Raw genomic sequence first — 21,453 nt, forward strand, 5'->3', positions numbered from 1 at the left:
CCAAGGGGATAGCCTAAAACACAAGTAACCCCAAGTCTGTTTTCAGAGGGAAATCTCAGACATTATGCCGACCGGCACAACGTACAGATATGGGCCTCGGGTGTCCAAGACACCGAGGAAAACAGGAAACCCCATGCATTTCCGAAAAGAGGACACCCATGGGAATCCGCAGAGGTATGATTTGTGCACATCGCCCCAGAATTTTTACCCAGACAGCCCCGCAAAGTCCAAAATGTCGGGAAAAAAACACCTTTTCCGAACATTTCGCTCGACGCACCCATCGAAACACGCCCCAACAACACATGGCCTACCGTGCCGCGTTCCCAGAGGTGTCCCGATGAAAACGGTACCCCACATGTGTGGGTGCACCTACCTGGCCGCCAAGGGGAAAGCCTAAAACACAAGTTACCCCAAGTCTGTTTTCAGAGCGAAATCTCAGACATTCTGCCGACCGGCACAACGTACAGATATGGGCCTCGGGTGCCCAAGCCACCGAGGAAAACAGGGAACCCCATGCATTTCCGAAAAGAGGACACCCGTGGGAATCCGCAGAGGTATGATTTGCGCACATCGCCCCAGATTTTATTACCCAGACAGCCCCGCAAAGTCCGAAATGTGGGTAAAAAAACACTTTTTCCGCACATTTCGCTCGACGCACCCATCGAAACACGCCCCCAACAACACATGGCCTACCGTCACACGTTCCCACAGGTGTCCCGATGCAAATGGTACCTCACATGTGTGGGTGCACCTACCTGGCCGCCAAGGGGAAAGCCTAAAACACAAGTAACCCCAAGTCTGTTTTCAGAGCAAAATCTCAGAAATTCTGCCGACCGGCACAAGGTACAGATATGGGCCTCGGGTGTCCAAGCCACTGAGGAAAACAGGGAACCCCATGCATTTCTGAAAAGAGGACACCCGTGGGAATCCGCAGAGGTATGATTTGCGCACATCGCCCCAGATTTTATTACCCAGACAGCCCCGCAAAGTCCGAAATGTGTGGAAAAAAACACTTTTTCCGCACATTTCGCTCGACGCACCCATCGAAACACACCCCCAACAACACATGGCCTACCGTCACACGTTCCCACAGGTGTCCCGATGAAAACGGTACCTCACATGTGTGGGTGCACCTACCTGGCCGCCAAGGGGAAAGCCTAAAACACAAGAACCCCAAGTCTGTTTTCAGAGCGAAATCTCAGACATTCTGCCGACCGGCACAACGTACAGATATGGGCCTCGGGTGTCCAAGCCACAGAGGAAAACAGGGAACCCCATGCATTTCTGAAAAGAGGACACCCGTGGGAATCCACAGAGGTATGATTTGCGCACATCGCCCCAGAATTTTTTACCCAGACAGCCCCGCAAAGTCCGAAATGTCAGGAAAAAAACACTTTTTCGGCACATTTGCTCGACGCACCCATCAAATAACGCCCCCAACAACACATGGCCTACCGTCACGCATTCCCACAGGTGTCCCGATGAAAACGGTACCTCACATGTGTGGGTGCACCTACCTGGCCGCCAAGGGGAAAGCCTAAAACACAAGTAACCCCAAGTCTGTTTTCATGGCGAAATCTCAGACATTCTGCCGACCGGCACAACGTACAGACATGGGCCTCGGGTGTCCAAGCCACCGAGGAAAACAGGGAATCCCATGCTATTCCGAAAAGAGGACACCCGTGGGAATCGGCAGAGGTATGATTTGCACACATAGCCCCAGATTTTATTACCCAGACAGCCCTGCAAAGTCCCAAATGTGGGGAAAAAACGCTTTTTCCGCACATTTTGCTCGACGCACCCATCGAAACACGCCCCCAACAACACATGGCCTACCGTCACACGTTCCCACAGGTGTCCCGATGAAAACGGTACCTCACATGTGTGGGTGCACCTACCTGGCCGCCAAGGGGAAAGCCTAAAACACAAGTAACCCCAAGTCTGTTTTCAGAGCGAAATCTCAGACATTCTGCCGACCGGCACAACGTACAGATATGGGCCTAGGGTTTCCAAGCCACCGAGGAAAACAGGGAACCCCATGCATTTCCGAAAAGAGGACACCCGTGGGAAGCCGCAGAGGTATGATTTGCACACATAGCCCCAGATTTTATTACCCAGACAGCCCTGCAAAGTCCCAAATGTGGGGAAAAAACGCTTTTTCCGCACATTTTGCTCGACGCACCCATCGAAACACGCCCCCAACAACACATGGCCTACCGTCACACGTTCCCACAGGTGTCCCGATGAAAACGGTACCTCACATGTGTGGGTGCACCTACCTGGCCGCCAAGGGGAAAGCCTAAAACACAAGTAACCCCAAGTCTGTTTTCAGAGCGAAATCTCAGACATTCTGCCGACCGGCACAACGTACAGATATGGGCCTAGGGTTTCCAAGCCACCGAGGAAAACAGGGAACCCCATGCATTTCCGAAAAGAGGACACCCGTGGGAAGCCGCAGAGGTATGATTTGCGCACATCGCCCCAGATTTTATTACCCAGACAGCCCTGCAAAGTCCCAAATGTGGGGAAAAAAACGCTTTTTCCGCACATTTCGCTCGACGCACCCATCGAAACATGCCCCCAACAACACATGGCCTACCGTCACACGTTCCCACAGGTGTCCCGATGAAAACAGCACCTCACATGTGTGGGTGCACCTACCTGGCCGCCAAGGGGATAGCCTAAAACACAAGTAACCCCAAGTCTGTTTGCAGAGGAGAATCTCAGCCGTTCTGCCGACCGGCACAACATACAGATATGGGCCTCGGGTGTCCAAGCCACCGAGGAAAACAGGGAGCCCCATGCATTTCCGAAAAGAGGACACCCGTGGGAATCCGCAGAGGTATGATTTGCGCACATCGCCCCAGAATGTATTACCCAGACACCCCTGCAAAGTCCGAAATGCGGGGAAAAAACTGCATTTTCCGCACATTTAGCTCGGCGCACCCATCGAAACACGCCCCCAACAACACATGGCTTACCGTCACACGTTCCCACACGTGTCCCGATGAAAATGGTACCTCACATGTGTGGGTGCACCTACCTGGCCGCCAAGGGGAAAGCCTAAAACACAAGTAACCCCAAGTCTGTTTTCAGAGCGAAATCTCAGACATTCTGCCGACCGGCACAACGTACAGATATGGGCCTCGGGTGTCCAAGCCACTGAGGAAAACAGGGAACCCCATGCATTTCCGAAAAGAGGACACCCGTGGGAATCCGCAGAGGTATGATTTGCGCACATCGCCCCAGATTTTATTACCCAGGCAGCCCCGCAAAGTCCGAAATGTCGGGAAAAAAAAGCTTTTTCCGCACATTTCGCTTGACGCACGCATCGAAACACGCCCCCAACAACACATGGCCTACCGTCACGCGTTCCCACAGGTGTCCCGATGAAAACGGTACCTCACATGTGTGGGTGCACCTACCTGGCCACCAAGGGGAAAGCCTAAAACACAAGTAACCCCAAGTCTGTTTTCAGAGCGAAATCTCAGACATTCTGCCGATCGGCACAACGTACAGAAATGGGCCTCGGGTATCCAAGCCACCGAGGAAAACAGGGAACCCCATGCATTTCCGAAAAGAGGACACCCGTGGGAATCCGCAGAGGTATGATTTGCGCACATCACCCCAGATTTTATTACCCAGACAGCCCTGCAAAGTCCCAAATGTGGGGAAAAAAACGCTTTTTCCGCACATTTCGCTCGACGCACCCATTGAAACACGCCCCCAACAACACATGGCCTACCGTCACGCGTTCCCACAGGTGTCCCGATGAAAACAGGACCTCACATGTGTGGGTGCACCTACCTGGCCACCAAGGGGAAAGCCTAAAACACAAGTAACCCCAAGTCTGTTTTCAGAGCGAAATCTCAGACATTCTGCCGATCGGCACAACGTACAGAAATGGGCCTCGGGTATCCAAGCCACCGAGGAAAACAGGGAACCCCATGCATTTCCGAAAAGAGGACACCCGTGGGAATCCGCAGAGGTATGATTTGCGCACATCACCCCAGATTTTATTACCCAGACAGCCCCGCAAAGTGCGAAAAGTCGGGAAAAAAACGCTTTTTCCGCACATTTCGCTCGACGCACCCATCGAAACACGCCCCCAACAACACATGGCCTACTGTCACACGTTCCCACAGGTGTCCCGATGAAAACAGCACCTCACATGTGTGGGTGCACCTACCTGGCCGCCAAGGGGAAAGCCTAAAACACAAGTAACCCCAAGTCTGTTTTCAGAGCGAAATCTCAGACATTCTGCCGACCGGCACAACGTACAGATATGGGCCTAGGGTTTCCAAGCCACCGAGGAAAACAGGGAACCCCATGCATTTCCGAAAAGAGGACACCCGTGGGAAGCCGCAGAGGTATGATTTGCGCACATCGCCCCAGATTTTATTACCCAGACAGCCCTGCAAAGTCCCAAATGTCGGGAAAAAAACGCTTTTTCCGCACATTTCGCTCGACGCACCCATCGAAACACGCCCCCAACAACACATGGCCTACCGTCACGCGTTCCCACAGGTGTCCCGATGAAAACGGGACCTCACATGTGCGGGTGCACCTACCTGGCCACCAAGGGGAAAGCCTAAAACACAAGTAACCCCAAGTCTGTTTTCAGAGCGAAATCTCAGACATTCTGCCGATCGGCACAACGTACAGATATGGGCCTCGGGTATCCAAGCCACCAAGGAAAACAGGGAACCCCATGCATTTCCAAAAAGAGGACACCTGTGGGAATCCGCAGAGGTATGATTTGCGCACATCACCCCAGATTTTATTACCCAGACAGCCCCGCAAAGTGCGAAAAGTCGGGAAAAAAACGCTTTTTCCGCACATTTCGCTCGACGCACCCATCGAAACACGCCCCCAACAACACATGGCCTACCGTCACACGTTCCCACAGGTGTCCCGATGAAAACAGCACCTCACATGTGTGGGTGCACCTACCTGGCCGCCAAGGGGATAGCCTAAAACACAAGTAACCCCAAGTCTGTTTTCAGAGCAAAATCTCAGATATTCTGCCGACAGGCACAACGTACAGATATGGGCCTCGGGTGTCCAAGCCACCGAGGAAAACAGGGAACCCCATGCATTTCCGAAAAGAGGACACCCGTGGGAAGCCGCAGAGGTATGATTTGCGCACATCGCCCCAGATTTTATTACCCAGACAGCCCTGCAAAGTCCCAAATGTGGGGAAAAAAACGCTTTTTCCGCACATTTCGCTCGACGCACCCATCAAAACACGCCCCCAACAACACATGGCCTACAGTCACGCGTTCCCACAGGTGTCCCGATGAAAACGGGACCTCACATGTGTGGGTGCACCTACCTGGCCACCAAGGGGAAAGCCTAAAACACAAGTAACCCCAAGTCTGTTTTCAGAGCGAAATCTCAGACATTCTGCCGATCGGCACAACGTACAGATATGGGCCTCGGGTATCCAAGCCACCGAGGAAAACAGGGAAACCCATGCATTTCCGAAAAGAGGACACCCGTGGGAATCCGCAGAGGTATGATTTGCGCACATCACCCCAGATTTTATTACCCAGACAGCCCCGCAAAGTGCGAAAAGTCGGGAAAAAAACGCTTTTTCCGCACATTTCGCTCGACGCACCCATCGAAACACGCCCCCAACAACACATGGCCTACCGTCACACGTTCCCACAGGTGTCCCGATGAAAACAGCACCTCACATGTGTGGGTGCACCTACCTGGCCGCCAAGGGGATAGCCTAAAACACAAGTAACCCCAAGTCTGTTTTCAGAGCGAAATCTCAGATATTCTGCCGACAGGCACAACGTACAGATATGGGCCTCGGGTGTCCAAGCCACCGAGGAAAACAGGGAACCCCATGCATTTCCGAAAAGAGGACACCCATGGGAATACGCAGAGGTATGATTTGCGCACATCGCCCCAGAATTTACTACCCAGGCAGCCCTGCAAAGTCCGAAATGTCGGGAAAAAAACTCTTTTTACGCACATTTCGCTCGACGCACCCATCAAATCACGCCCCCAACAACACATGGCCTACCGTCCCGCGTTCCCACAGGTGTCCCGATGAAAACAGTACCCCACATGTGTGGGTGCACCTACCTGGCCGCCAAGGGGAAAGCCTAAAACACAAGTAACCCCAAGTCTGTTTGCAGAGGAGAATCTCAGCCATTCTGCCGACCGGCACAACATACAGATATGGGCCTCGGGTGTCCAAGCCACCGAGGAAAACAGGGAGCCCCATGCATTTCCGAAAAGAGGACACCCGTGGGAATCCGCAGAGGTATGATTTGCGCACATCGCCCCAGAATTTATTACCCAGACACCCCTGCAAAGTCCGAAATGCGGTGAAAAAAACGCATTTTCCGCACATTTAGCTCGGCGCACCCATCGAAACACGCCCCCAACAACACATGGCTTACCGTCACACGTTCCCACACGTGTCCCGATGAAAATGGTACCTCACATGTGTGGGTGCACCTACCTGGCCGCCAAGGGGAAAGCCTAAAACACAAGTAACCCCAAGTCTGTTTTCAGAGCGAAATCTCAGACATTCTGCCGACCAGCACAACGTACAGATATGGGCCTCGGGTGTCCAAGCCACCGAGGAAAACAGGGAACCCCATGCATTTCCGAAAAGAGGACACCCATGGGAATCCGCAGAGGTATGATTTCCGCACATCGCCCCAGATTTTATTACCCAGACAGCCCCGCAAAGTCCGAAATGTGGGGAAAAAAAAGTTTTTCCGCACATTTCGCTCGACGCACCCATCGAAACACACCCCCAACAACACATGGCCTACCGTCACACGTTCCCACAGGTGTCCCGATGAAAACGGTACCTCACATGTGTGGGTGCACCTACCTGGCCGCCAAGGGGAAAGCCTAAAACACAAGTAACCCCAAGTCTGTTTTCAGAGCGAAATCTCAGACATTCTGCCGACCGGCACAACGTACAGATATGGGCCTAAGGTTTCCAAGCCACCGAGGAAAACAGGGAACCCCATGCATTTCCGAAAAGAGGACACCCGTGGGAATCCGCAGAGGTATGATTTGCGCACATCGCCCCAGATTTTATTACCCAGACAGCCCCGCAAAGTCCGAAATGTGTGGGAAAAAACCCTTTTTCCGCACATTTTGCTCGACGCACCCATCGAAACACGCCCCCAACAACATATGGCCTACCGTCACACGTTCCCACAGGTGTCCCGATGAAAACGGTACCTCACATGTGTGGGTGCACCTACCTGGCCGCCAAGGGGAAAGCCTAAAACACAAGTAACCCCAAGTCTGTTTTCAGAGCGAAATCTCAGACATTCTGCCGACCGGCACAACGTACAGATATGGGCCTCGGGTGTCCAAGCCACCGAGGAAAACAGGGAACCCCATGCATTTCCAAAAAGAGGACACCCGTGGGAAAACGCAGAGGTATGATTTGCGCACATCGCCCCAGAATTTATTACCCAGACAGCCCCGCAAAGTCCGAAATGTGGGGAAAAAAACGCTTTTTCCGCACATTTCGCTCGACGCACCCATCGAAACACGCCCCCAACACCACATGGCCTACCGTCACGCGTTCCCACAGGTGTCCCGATGAAAACGATACCTCACATGTGTGGGTGCACCTACCTGGCCGCCAAGGGGAAAGCCTAAAACACAAGTAACCCCAAGTCTGTTTTCAGAGGGAAATCTCAGACATTCTGCCGATCGGCACAACGTACAGATATGGCCCTCGGGTGTCCAAGCCACCGAGGAAAACAGGGAACCCCATGCATTTCCGAAAAGAGGACACCCGTGGGAATCTGCAGAGGTATGATTTGCGCACATCGCCCCAGATTTTATTACCCAGACAGCCCTGCAAAGTCCCAAATGTGGGGAAAAAAACGCTTTTTCCGCACATTTCGCTCAACGCACCCATCAAAACAAGCCCCCAACAACACATGGCCTACCGTCACGCGCTCCCAGAGGTGTCCCGATGAAAACGGTACCTCACATGTGTGGGTACACCTACCTGGTCGCCAAGGGGAAAGCCTAAAACACAAGTAACCCCAAGTTTGTTTTCAGAGGGAAATCTCAGACATTCTGCCGACCGGCACAACGTACAGATATGGGCCTCGGGTGTCCAAGCCACCGAGGAAAACAGGGAACCCCATGCATTTCCGAAAAGAGGACACCCGTGGGAATACGCAGAGGTATGATTTGCGCACATCGCCCCAGATTTTATTACCCAGTCAGCCCCGCAAAGTCCGAAATGTGGGTAAAAAAACGCTTTTTCCGCACATTTCGCTCGACGCACCCATCGAAACACGCCCCCAACAACACATGGCCTACCATCACACGTTCCCACAGGTGTCCCGATGAAAATGGTACCTCACATGTGTGGGTGCACCTACCTAGCCGCCAAGGGGAAAGCCTAAAACACAAGTAATCCCAAGTCTGTTTTCAGAGCGAAATCTCAGACATTCTGCCGACCGGCACAAGGTACAGATATGGGCCTCGGGTGTCCAAGCCACCGAGGAAAACAGGGAACCCCATGCATTTCCGAAAAGAGGACACCCGTGGGAATCCGCAGAGGTATGATTTGAGCAAATCGCCCCAGATTTTATTACCCAGACAGCCCCGCAAAGTCCGAAATGTGTGGAAAAAAACACTTTTTCCGCACATTTCGCTCGACGCACCCATCGAAACACGCCCCCAACAACACATGGCCTACCGTCACACGTTCCCACAGGTGTCCCGATGAAAACGGTACCTCACATGTGTGGGTGCACCTACCTGGCCGCCAAGGGGAAAGCCTAAAACACAAGTAACCCCAAGTCTGTTTTCAGAGCGAAATCTCAGACATTCTGCCGACCGGCACAACGTACAGATATGGGCCTCGGGTGTCCAAGCCACCGAGGAAAACAGGGTACCCCATGCATTTCCGAAAAGAGGACACCCGTGGGAATCCACAGAGGTATGATTTGCGCACATCGCCCCAGAATTTTTTACCCAGACAGCCCCGCAAAGTCCGAAATGTCAGGAAAAAAACACCTTTTCTGCACATTTCGCTCGACGCACCCATCAAATCACGCCCCCAACAACACATGGCCTAGCGTCACGCGTTCCCACAGGTGTCCCGATGAAAACGGTACCTCACATGTGTGGGTGCACCTACCTGGCCGCCAAGGGGAAAGCCTAAAACACAAGTAACCCCAAGTCTGTTTTCATGGCGAAATCTCAGACATTCTGCCGACCGGCACAACGTACAGACATGGGCCTAGGGTTTCCAAGCCACCGAGGAAAACAGAGAACCCCATGCATTTCCGAAAAGAGGACACCCGTGGGAATCCGCAGAGGTATGATTTGCGCACATCGCCCCAGAATTTATTACCCAGACAGCCCCGCAAAGTCCGAAATGTGGGGAAAAAAATGCTTTTTCCGCACATTTCGCTCGACGCACCCATCGAAACACGCCCCCAACACCACATGGCCTACCGTCACGCGTTCCCAGAGGTGTCCCGATGAAAACGATACCTCACATGTGTGGGTGCACCTACCTGGCCGCCAAGGGGAAAGCCTAAAACACAAGTAACCCCAAGTCTGTTTTCAGAGGGAAATCTCAGACATTCTGCCGACCGGCACAATGTACAGATATGGGCCTCGGGTGTCCAAGCCACCGAGGAAAACAGGGAACCCCATGCATTTCCGAAAAGAGGACACCCGTGGGAATCCCCAGAGGTATGATTTGCGCACATCGCCCCAGATTTTATTACCCAGGCAGCCCCGCAAAGTCCGAAATGTCGGGAAAAAAACGCTTTTTCCGCACATTTCGCTCGACGCACCCATCGAAACACGCCCCCAACAACACATGGCCTACCGTCACGCGTTCCCACAGGTGTCCCGATGAAAACGGTACCTCACATGTGTGGGTGCACCTACCTGGCCGCCAAGGGGAAAGCCGAAAACACAAGTAACCCCAAGTCTGTTTTCAGAGCGAAATCTCAGACATTCTGCCGACCGGCACAACATACAGATATGGGCCTCGGGTGTCCAAGCCACCGAGGAAAACAGGGAGCCCCATGCATTTCCGAAAAGAGGACACCCATGGGAATCCGCAGAGGTATGATTTGCGCACATCGCCCCAGATTTTATTACCCAGACAGCCCCGCAAAGTCCGAAATGTGGGGGAAAAAAAAGTTTTTCCGCACATTTTGCTCGACGCACCCATCGAAACACGCCCCCAACAACACATGGCCTACCGTCACACGTTCCCACAGGTGTCCCGATGAAAACGGTACCTCACATGTGTGGGTGCACCTACCTGGCCGCCAAGGGGAAAGCCTAAAACACAAGTAACCCCAAGTCTGTTTTCAGAGCGAAATCTCAGACATTCTGCCGACCGGCACAACGTACAGATATGGGCCTAGGGTTTCCAAGCCACCTAGGAAAACAGGGAACCCCATGCATTTCCGAAAAGAGGACACCCGTGGGAATCCGCAGAGGTATGATTTGCGCACATCGCCCCAGATTTTATTACCCAGACAGCCCCGCAAAGTCCGAAATGTGGGTAAAAAAACGCTTTTTCCGCACATTTCGCTCAACGCACCCATCGAAACACGCCCCCAACAACACATGGCCTACCGTCACACGTTCCCACAGGTGTCCCGATGAAAACAGCACCTCACATGTGTGGGTGCACCTACCTGGCCGCCAAGGGGAAAGCCTAAAACACAAGTAACCCCAAGTCTGTTTTCAGAGCGAAATCTCAGACATTCTGCCGACCGGCACAAGGTACAGATATGGGCCTCGGGTGTCCAAGCCACCAAGGAAAATAGGGAACCCCATGCATTTCCGAAAAGAGGACACCCGTGGGAATCCGCAGAGGTATGATTTGCGCACATCGCCCCAGATTTTATTACCCAGACAGCCCCGCAAAGTCCGAAATGTGTGGAAAAAAACACTTTTTCTGCACATTTCGCTTGACGCACCCATCGAAACACGCCCCCAACAACACATGGCCTACCGTCACACGTTCCCACAGGTGTCCCGATGAAAATGGTACCTCACATGTGTGGGTGCACCTACCTGGCCGACAAGGGGAAAGCCTAAAACACAAGTAACCCCAAGTCTGTTTTCAGAGCGAAATCTCAGACATTCTGCCGACCGGCACAACGTACAGATATGGGCCTCGGGTATCCAAGCCACTGAGTAAAACAGGGAACCCCATGCATTTCCGAAAAGAGGACACCCGTGGGAATCCACAGAGGTATGATTTGCGCACATCGCCCCAGAATTTTTTACCCAGACAGCCCTGCAAAGTCCGAAATGTCAGGAAAAAAACACCTTTTCTGCACATTTCGCTCGACGCTCCCATCAAATCACGCCCCCAACAACACATGGCCTACCGTCACGCGTTCCCACAGGTGTCCCGATGAAAACGGTACCTCATATGTTTGGGTGCAACTACCTGGCCGCCAAGGGGAAAGCCTAAAACACAGGTAACCCCTAGTCTGTTTTCAGAGCGAAATCTCAGACATTCTGCCGACCGGCACAACGTACAGATATGGCCCTCGGGTGTCCAAGCCACCGAGGAAAACAGGGAACCCCATGCATTTCCGAAAAGAGGACACCCGTGGGAATCCGCAGAGGTGTGATTTGCGCACATCGCCCCAGATTTTATTACCCAGGCAGCCCCGCAAAGTCCGAAATGTCGGGAAAAAAACGCTTTTCCGCACATTTTGCTCGACGCACCCATCGAAACACGCCCCCAACAACACATGGCCTACCGTCACGCGTTTCCACAGGTGTCCCGATGAAAACGGTACCTCACATGTGTGGGTGCACCTACCTGGCCGCCAAGGGGAAATCCTAAAACACAAGTAACCCTAAGTTTGTTTTCATGGCGAAATCTCAGACAATCTGCCGACCGGCACAACGTACAGATATGGGCCTCGGGTGTCCAAGCCACCGAGGAAAACAGGAAACCCCATGCATTTCCGAAAAGAGGACACCCGTGGGAATCCGCAGAGGTATGATTTGTGCACATCGCCCCAGAATTTTTTTACCCAGAAAGCCCCGCAAAGTGCGAAAAGTCGGGAAAAAAACGCTTTTTCCGCACATTTCGCTCGACGCACCCATCGAAACACGCCCCCAACAACACATGGCCTACCGTCACACGTTCCCACAGGTGTCCCGATGAAAACGGCACCTCACATGTGTGGGTGCACCTACCTGGCCGCCAAGGGGATAGCCTAAAACACAAGTAACCCCAAGTCTGTTTTCAGAGGGAAATCTCAGACATTATGCCGACCGGCACAACGTACAGATATGGGCCTCGGGTGTCCAAGCCACCGAGGAAAACAGGAAACCCCATGCATTTCTGAAAAGAGGACACCCGTGGGAATCTTCAGAGGTATGATTTGTGCACATCGCCCCAGAATCTTTTACCCAGACAGCCCCGCAAAGTCCGAAATGTCGGGAAAAAAACACCTTTTCCGCACATTTTGGTCGACGCACCCATCGAAACATGCCCCCAACAACACATGGCCTACCGTCACACGTTCCCACAGGTGTCCCGATGAAAACGGTACCTCACATGTGTGGGTGCACCTACCTGGCCGCCAAGGGGAAAGCCTAAAACACAAGTAACCCCAAGTCTGTTTTCATGGCGAAATCTCAGACATTCTGCCGACCGGCACAACGTACAGACATGGGCCTCGGGTGTCCAAGCCACCGAGGAAAACAGGGAACCCCATGCATTTCCGAAAAGAGGACACCCGTGGGAATCCGGAGAGGTATGATTTGCGCACATCGCCCCAGAATTTATTACCCAGACAGCCCCGCAAATTCCGAAATGTGGGGAAAAAACGGTTTTTCCGCACATTTCGCTCGACGCACCCATCGAAACACGCCCCCAACACCACATGGCCTACCGTCACGCGTTCCCACAGGTGTCCCGATGAAAACGATACCTCACATGTGTGGGTGCACCTACCTGGCCGCCAAGGGGAAAGCCTAAAACACAAGTAACCCCAAGTCTGTTTTCAGAGCGAAATCTCAGACATTCTGCCGACCGGCACAACATACAGATATGGGCCTCGGGTGTCCAAGCCACAGAGGAAAACAGGGAACCCCATGCATTTCCGAAAAGAGGACACCCGTGGGAATCCACAGAGGTATGATTTGCGCACATCGCCCCAGAATTTTTTACCCAGACAGCCCCGCAAATTCCGAAATGTCAGGAAAAAAACACCTTTTCTGCACATTTCGCTCGACGCACCCATCAAATCACGCCCCCAACAACACATGGCCTAGCGTCACGCGTTCCCACAGGTGTCCCGATGAAAACGGTACCTCACATGTGTGGGTGCACCTACCTGGCCGCCAAGGGGAAAGCCTAAAACACAAGTAACCCCAAGTCTGTTTTCATGGCGAAATCTCAGACATTCTGCCGACCGGCACAACGTACAGACATGGGCCTAGGGTTTCCAAGCCACCGAGGAAAACAGGGAACCCCATGCATTTCCGAAAAGAGGACACCCGTGGGAATCCGCAGAGGTATGATTTGCGCACATCGCCCCAGAATTTATTACCCAGACAGCCCCGCAAAGTCCGAAATGTGGGGAAAAAAACGCTTTTTCCGCACATTTCGCTCGACGCACCCATCGAAACACGCCCCCAACACCACATGGCCTACCGTCACGCGTTCCCAGAGGTGTCCCGATGAAAACGATACCTCACATGTGTGGGTGCACCTACCTGGCCGCCAAGGGGAAAGCCTAAAACACAAGTAACCCCAAGTCTGTTTTCAGAGCGAAATCTCAGACATTCTGCCGACCGGCACAACATACAGATATGGGCCTCGGGTGTCCAAGCCACCGAGGAAAACAGGGAGCCCCATGCATTTCCGAAAAGAGGACACCCATGGGAATCCGCAGAGGTATGATTTGCGCACATCGCCCCAGATTTTATTACCCAGACAGCCCCGCAAAGTCCGAAATGTGGGGAAAAAAAAAGTTTTTCCGCACATTTTGCTCGACGCACCCATCAAAACACGCCCCCAACAACACATGGCCTACCGTCACACGTTCCCACAGGTGTCCCGATGAAAACGGTACCTCACATGTGTGGGTGCACCTACATGGCCACCAAGGGGAAAGCCTAAAACACAAGTAACCCCAAGTCTGTTTTCAGAGCGAAATCTCAGACATTCTGCCGACCGGCACAACGTACAGATATGGGCCTAGGGTTTCCAAGCCACCGAGGAAAACAGGGAACCCCATGCATTTCCGAAAAGAGGACACCCGTGGGAATCCGCAGAGGTATGATTTGCGCACATCGCCCCAGATTTTATTACCCAGACAGCCCCGCAAAGTCCGAAATGTGGGTAAAAAAACGCTTTTTCCGCACATTTCGCTCAACGCACCCATTGAAACACGCCCCCAACAACACATGGCCTACCGTCACACGTTCCCACAGGTGTCCCGATGAAAATGGTACCTCACATGTGTGGGTGCACCTACCTGGCCGCCAAGGGGAAAGCCTAAAACACAAGTAACCCCAAGTCTGTTTTCAGAGCGAAATCTCAGACATTCTGCCGACCGGCACAAGGTACAGATATGGGCCTCGGGTGTCCAAGCCACCGAGGAAAACAGGGAACCCCATGCATTTCCGAAAAGAGGACACCCGTGGGAATCCGCAGAGGTATGATTTGCGCACATCGCCCCAGATTTTATTACCCAGGCAGCCCCGCAAAGTCCGAAATGTGTGGAAAAAAACACTTTTTCTGCACATTTCGCTCGACGCACCCATCGAAACACGCCCCCAACAACACATGGCCTACCGTCACACGTTCCCACAGGTGTCCCGATGAAAACGGTACCTCACATGTGTGGGTGCACCTACCTGGCCGCCAAGGGGAAAGCCTAAAACACAAGTAACCCCAAGTCTGTTTTCAGAGCGAAATCTCAGACATTCTGCCGACCGGCACAACGTACAGATATGGGCCTCGGGTATCCAAGCCACCGAGGAAAACAGGGAACCCCATGCATTTCCGAAAAGAGGACACCCGTGGGAATCCACAGAGGTATGATTTGCGCACATCGCCCCAGAATTTTTTACCCAGACAGCCCCGCAAAGTCCGAAATGTCAGGAAAAAAACACCTTTTCTGCACATTTCGCTCGACGCTCCCATCAAATCACGCCCCCAACAACACATGGCCTACCGTCACGCGTTCCGACAGGTGTCCCGATGAAAACGGTACCTCATATGTGTGGGTGCAACTACCTGGCCGCCAAGGGGAAAGCCTAAAACACAGGTAACCCCTAGTCTGTTTTCAGAGCGAAATCTCAGACATTCTGCCGACCGGCACAACGTACAGATATGGCCCTCGGGTGTCCAAGCCACCGAGGAAAACAGGGAACCCCATGCATTTCCGAAAAGAGGACACCCGTGGGAATCCGCAGAGGTATGATTTGCGCACATCGCCCCAGATTTTATTACCCAGGCAGCCCCGCAAAGTCCGAAATGTCGGGAAAAAAACGCTTTTCCGCACATTTTGCTCGACGCACCCATCGAAACACGCCCCCAACAACACATGGCCTACCGTCACGCGTTTCCACAGGTGTCCCGATGAAAACGGTACCTCACATGTGTGGGTGCACCTACCTGGCCGCCAAGGGGAAAGCCTAAAACACAAGTAACCCTAAGTTTGTTTTCATGGCGAAATCTCAGACAATCTGCCGACCGGCACAACGTACAGATATGGGCCTCGGGTGTCCAAGCCACCGAGGAAAACAGGGAAACCCATGCATTTCCGAAAAGAGGACACCCGCGGGAATCCACAGAGGTATGATTTGTGCACATCGCCCCAGAATTTTTTACCCAGACAGCCCCGCAAAGTCTGAAATGTCGGGAAAAAAACACTTTTTCCGCACATTTCGCTCGACGCACCCATCGAAACATGCCCCCAACAACACATGGCCTACCGTCACGCGTTCCCACCGGTGTCCCGATGAAAACGGGACCTCACATGTGTGGGTGCACCTACCTGGCCACCAAGGGGAAAGCCTAAAACACAAGTAACCCCAAGTCTGTTTTCAGAGCGAAATCTCAGACATTCTGCCGATCGGCACAACGTACAGATATGGGCCTCGGGTATCCAAGCCACCGAGGAAAACAGGGAACCCCATGCATTTCCGAAAAGAGGACACCCGTGGGAATCCGCAGAGGTATGATTTGCGCACATCGCCCCAGATTTTATTACCCAGACAGCCCCGCAAAGTGCGAAAAGTCGGAAAAAAATTGCTTTTTCCGCACATTTCGCTCGACGCACCCATCGAAACACGCCCCCAACAACACATGGCCTACCGTCACACGTTCCCACAGGTGTCCCGATGAAAACGGCACCTCACATGTGTGGGTGCACCTACCTGGCCGCCAAGGAGATAGCCTAAAACACAAGTAACCCCAAGTCTGTTTTCAGAGGGAAATCTCAGACATTATGCCGACCGGCACAACGTACAGATATGGGCCTCGGGTGTCCAAGCCACTGAGGAAAACAGGAAACCCCATGCATTTCCGAAAAGAGGACACCCGTGGGAATCCGCAGAGGTATGATTTGTGCACATCGCCCCAGAATTTTTTACCCAGACAGCCCCGCAAAGTCCGAAATGTCGGGAAAAAAACACTTTTTCCGCACATTTCGCTCGACGCACCCATCGAAACATGCCCCCAACAACACATGGCCTACCGTCACGCGTTCCCACAGGTGTCCCGATGAAAACCGGACCTCACATGTGTGGGTGCACCTACCTGGCCACCAAGGGGAAAGCCTAAAACACAAGTAACCCCAAGTCTGTTTTCAGAGGGAAATCTCAGACATTATGCCGACCGGCACAACGTACAGATATGGGCCTCGGGTGTCCAAGCCACTGAGGAAAACAGGAAACCCCATGCATTTCCGAAAAGAGGACACCCGTGGGAATCCGCAGAGGTATGATTTGTGCACATCGCCCCAGAATCTTTTACCCAGACAGCCCCGCAAAGTCCGAAATGTCGGGAAAAAAACACCTTTTCCGCACATTTTGGTCGACGCACCCATCGAAACATGCCCCCAACAACACATGGCCTACCGTCACGCGTTCCCACAGGTGTCCCGATGAAAACGGTACCTCATTGTGTGGGTGCACCTACCTGGCCGCCAAGGGGATAGCCTAAAACACAAGTAACCCCAAGTCTGTTTTCAGAGGGAAATCTCAGACATTATGCCGACCAGCACAACGTACAGATATGGGCCTCGGGTGTCCAAGCCACCGAGGAAAACAGGAAACCCCATGCATTTCCGAAAAGAGGACACCCGTGGGAATCCGCAGAGGTATGATTTGTGCACATCGCCCCAGAATCTTTTACCCAGACAGCCCCGCAAAGTCCGAAATGTCGGGAAAAAAACACCTTTTCCGCACATTTTGGTCGACGCACCCATCGAAACATGCCCCCAACAACACATGGCCTACCGTCACGCGTTCCCACAGGTGTCCCGATGAAAACGGTACCTCACATGTGTGGGTGCACCTACCTGGCCGCCAAGGGGAAAGCCTAAAACACAAGTAACCCCAAGTCTGTTTTCATGGCGAAATCTCAGACATTCTGCCGACCGGCACAACGTACAGACATGGGCCTCGGGTGTCCAAGCCACCGAGGAAAACAGGGAACCCCATGCATTTCCGAAAAGAGGACACCCGTGGGAATCCGGAGAGGTATGATTTGCGCACATCGCCCCAGAATTTAGTACCCAGACAGCCCCGCAAATTCCGAAATGTGGGGAAAAAACGGTTTTTCCGCACATTTCGCTCGACGCACCCATCGAAACACGCCCCCAACACCACATGGCCTACCGTCACGCGTTCCCACAGGTGTCCCGATGAAAACGATACCTCACATGTGTGGGTGCACCTACCTGGCCGCCAAGGGGAAAGCCTAAAACACAAGTAACCCCAAGTCTGTTTTCAGAGGGAAATCTCAGACATTCTGCCGACCGGCACAACGTACAGATATGGCCCTCGGGTGTCCAAGCCACCGAGGAAAACAGGGAACCCCATGCATTTCCGAAAAGAGGACACCCGTGGGAATCCACAGAGGTATGATTTGCGCACATCGCCCAGATTTTATTACCCAGGCAGCCCCGCAAAGTCCGAAATGTCGGGAAAAAATTGCTTTTTCCGCACATTTCGCTCGACGCACCCATCGAAACACGCCCCCAACAACACATGGCCTACCGTCACACGTTCCCACAGGTGTCCCGATGAAAACGGTACCTCACATGTGTGGGTGCACCTACCTGGCCGCCAAGGGGAAAGCCTAAAACACAAGTAACCCCAAGTCTGTTTTCAGAGCGAAATCTCAGACATTCTGCCGACCGGCACAACGTACAGATATGGCCCTCGGGTGTCCAAGCCACCGAGGAAAACAGGGAACCCCATGCATTTCCGAAAAGAGGACACCCGTGGGAATCCGCAGAGGTATGATTTGCGCACATCGCCCCAGATTTTATTACCCAGACAGCCCTGCAAAATCCCAAATGTGGGGAAAAAAACGCTTTTTCCGCACATTTCGCTCGACGCACCCATCGAAACACGCCCCCAACAACACATGGCCTACCGTCACGCGTTTCCACAGGTGTCCCGATGAAAACGGTACCTCACATGTGTGGGTGCACCTACCTGGCCGCCAAGGGGAAAGCCTAAAACACAAGTAACCCCAAGTTTGTTTTCATGGCGAAATCTCAGACAATCTGCCGACCGGCACAACGTACAGATATGGGCCTCGGGTGTCCAAGCCACCGAGGAAAACAGGGAAACCCATGCATTTCCGAAAAGAGGACACCCGTGGGAATCCGCAGAGGTATGATTTGCGCACATCGCCCCAGATTTTATTACCCAGACAGCCCCGCAAAGTCCGAAAAGTCGGGAAAAAAACGCTTTTTCCGCACATTTCGCTCGACGCACCCATCGAAACACGCCCCCAACAACACATGGCCTACCGTCACACGTTTCCACAGGTGTCCCGATGAAAACGGCACCTCACATATGTGGGTGCACCTACCTGGCCGCCAAGGGGATAGCCTAAAACACAAGTAACCCCAAGTCTGTTTTCAGAGGGAAATCTCAGACATTATGCCGACCGGCACAACGTACAGATATGGGCCTCGGGTGTCCAAGCGACCGAGGAAAACAGGAAACCCCATGCATTTCCGAAAAGAGGACACCCGTGGGAATCCGCAGAGGTATGATTTTTGCACATCGCCCCAGAATTTTTTACCCAGACAGCCCCGCAAAGTCCGAAATGTCGGGAAAAAAACACCTTTTCCGCACATTTCGCTCGACGCACCCATCGAAACATGCCCCCAACAACACATGGCCTACCGTCACGCGTTTCCACAGCTGTCCCGATGAAAATGGTAACCTCACATGTGTGGGTGCATCTACCTGGCGGCCAAGGGGAAAGCCTAAAACACAAGTAACCCCAAGTCTGTTTTCATGGCGAAATCTCAGACAATCTGCCGACCGGCACAACGTACAGATATGGGCCTCGGGTGTCCAAGCCACCGAGGAAAACAGGGAAACCCACGCATTTCCGAAAAGAGGACACCCGTGGGAATCCGCAGAGGTATGATTTGTGCACATCGCCCTAGAATTTTTTACCCAGACAGCCCCGCAAAGTCCGAAAAGTCAGGAAAAAAAACGCTTTTTCCGCACATTTCGCTCAACGCACCCATCGAAACACGCCCCCAACAACACATGGCCTACCGTCACACGTTCCCACAGGTGTCCCGATGAAAACGGTACCTCACATGTGTGGGTGCACCTACCTGGCTGCCAAGGGGATAGCCTAAAAAACAAGTAACCCCAAGTCTGTTTTCAGAGGGAAATCTCAGACATTATGCCGACCGGCACAACGTACAGATATGGGCCTCGGGTGTCCAAGCCACCGAGGAAAACAGGAAACCCCATGCATTTCCGAAAAGAGGACACCCGTGGGAATCCGCAGAGGTATGATTTGCGCACATCGCCCCAGAATTTTTTACCCAGACAGCCCCGCAAAGTCCGAAATGTGGGGAAAAAAACGCTTTTTCCGCACATTTCGCTCGACGCACCCATCGAAACACGCCCCCAACAACACATGGCCTACCGTCCCGCGTTCCCACAGGTGTCCCGATGAAAACGGTGCCTCACATGAATGGGTGCACCTACCTGGCCGCCAAGGGGAAAGCCTAAAACACAAGTAACCCCAAGTCTGTTTTCAGAGCGAAATCTCAGACATTCTGCCGACCGGCACAACGTACAGATATGGGCCTCGGGTGTCCAAGCCACCGAGGAAAACAGGGAACCCCATGCATTTCCGAAAAGAGGACACCCGTGGTAATCCGCAGAGGTATGATTTGCGCACATCGCCCCAGATTTTATTACCCAGACAGCCCCGCAAAGTCCGAAATGTCGGGAAAAAAACACTTTTTCCGCACATTTCGCTCGGCGCACCCATCGAAACACGCCCCCAACAACACATGGCCTACCGTCACGCGTTCCCACAGGTGTCCCGATGAAAACGGTACCTCACATGCGTGGGTGCACCTACCTGGCTGGCAAGGGGCAAGCCGAAAACGCAAGCAACCCCCAGTCTGTTTGCAGAGGGGAATCGCAGCCATTCTGCCGACCGGCACAACATACAGATATGGGCCTCGGGTGTCCAAGCCACCAAGGAAAACAGGGAGCCCCATGCATTTCCGAAAAGAGGACACCTGTGGGAATCCGCAGAGGTATGATTTGCGCACATCGCCCCAGAATTTATTACCCAGACACCCTCGCAAAGTCCGAAATGTGGGGAAAAAAACGCATTTTCCGCACATTTCGCTCGGCGCACCCATCGAAACACGCCCCCAACAACACATGGCCTACCGTCCCGCGTTCCCACAGGTGTCCCGATGAAAACGGTACCTCACATGCGTGGGTGCACCTACCTGGCTGGCAAGGGGCAAGCCGAAAACGCAAGCAACCCCCAGTCTGTTTGCAGAGGGGAATCTCAGCCATTCTGCCGACCGGCACAACATACAGATATGGGCCTCGGGTGTCCAAGCCACCAAGGAAAACAGGGAGCCCCATGCATTTCCGAAAATAGGACACCCGTGGGAATCCGCAGAGGTATGATTTGCGCACATCACCCCAGAATTTATTACCCAGATACCCCGGCAAAGTCCGAAATGTGGGGAAAAAAACGCATTTTCCGCACATTTCGCTCAACGCACCCATCGAAACACGCCCCCAACAACACATGGCCTACCGTCCCGCGTTCCCACAGGTGTCCCGATGAAAACGGTACCTCACATGCCAAACGCAAGCAACCTCCAGTCTGTTTGCAGAGGGGAATCTCAGCCATTCTGCCGACTGGCACAACATACAGATATGGGCCTCGGGTGTCCA

The sequence above is a fragment of the Ambystoma mexicanum genome, chromosome 11, assembly GCF_040938575.1.
Source record: "Ambystoma mexicanum isolate Mex_15411 chromosome 11, UKY_AmexF1_1, whole genome shotgun sequence".
In the NCBI taxonomy this organism is placed as follows: Eukaryota; Metazoa; Chordata; class Amphibia; order Caudata; family Ambystomatidae; genus Ambystoma; species Ambystoma mexicanum.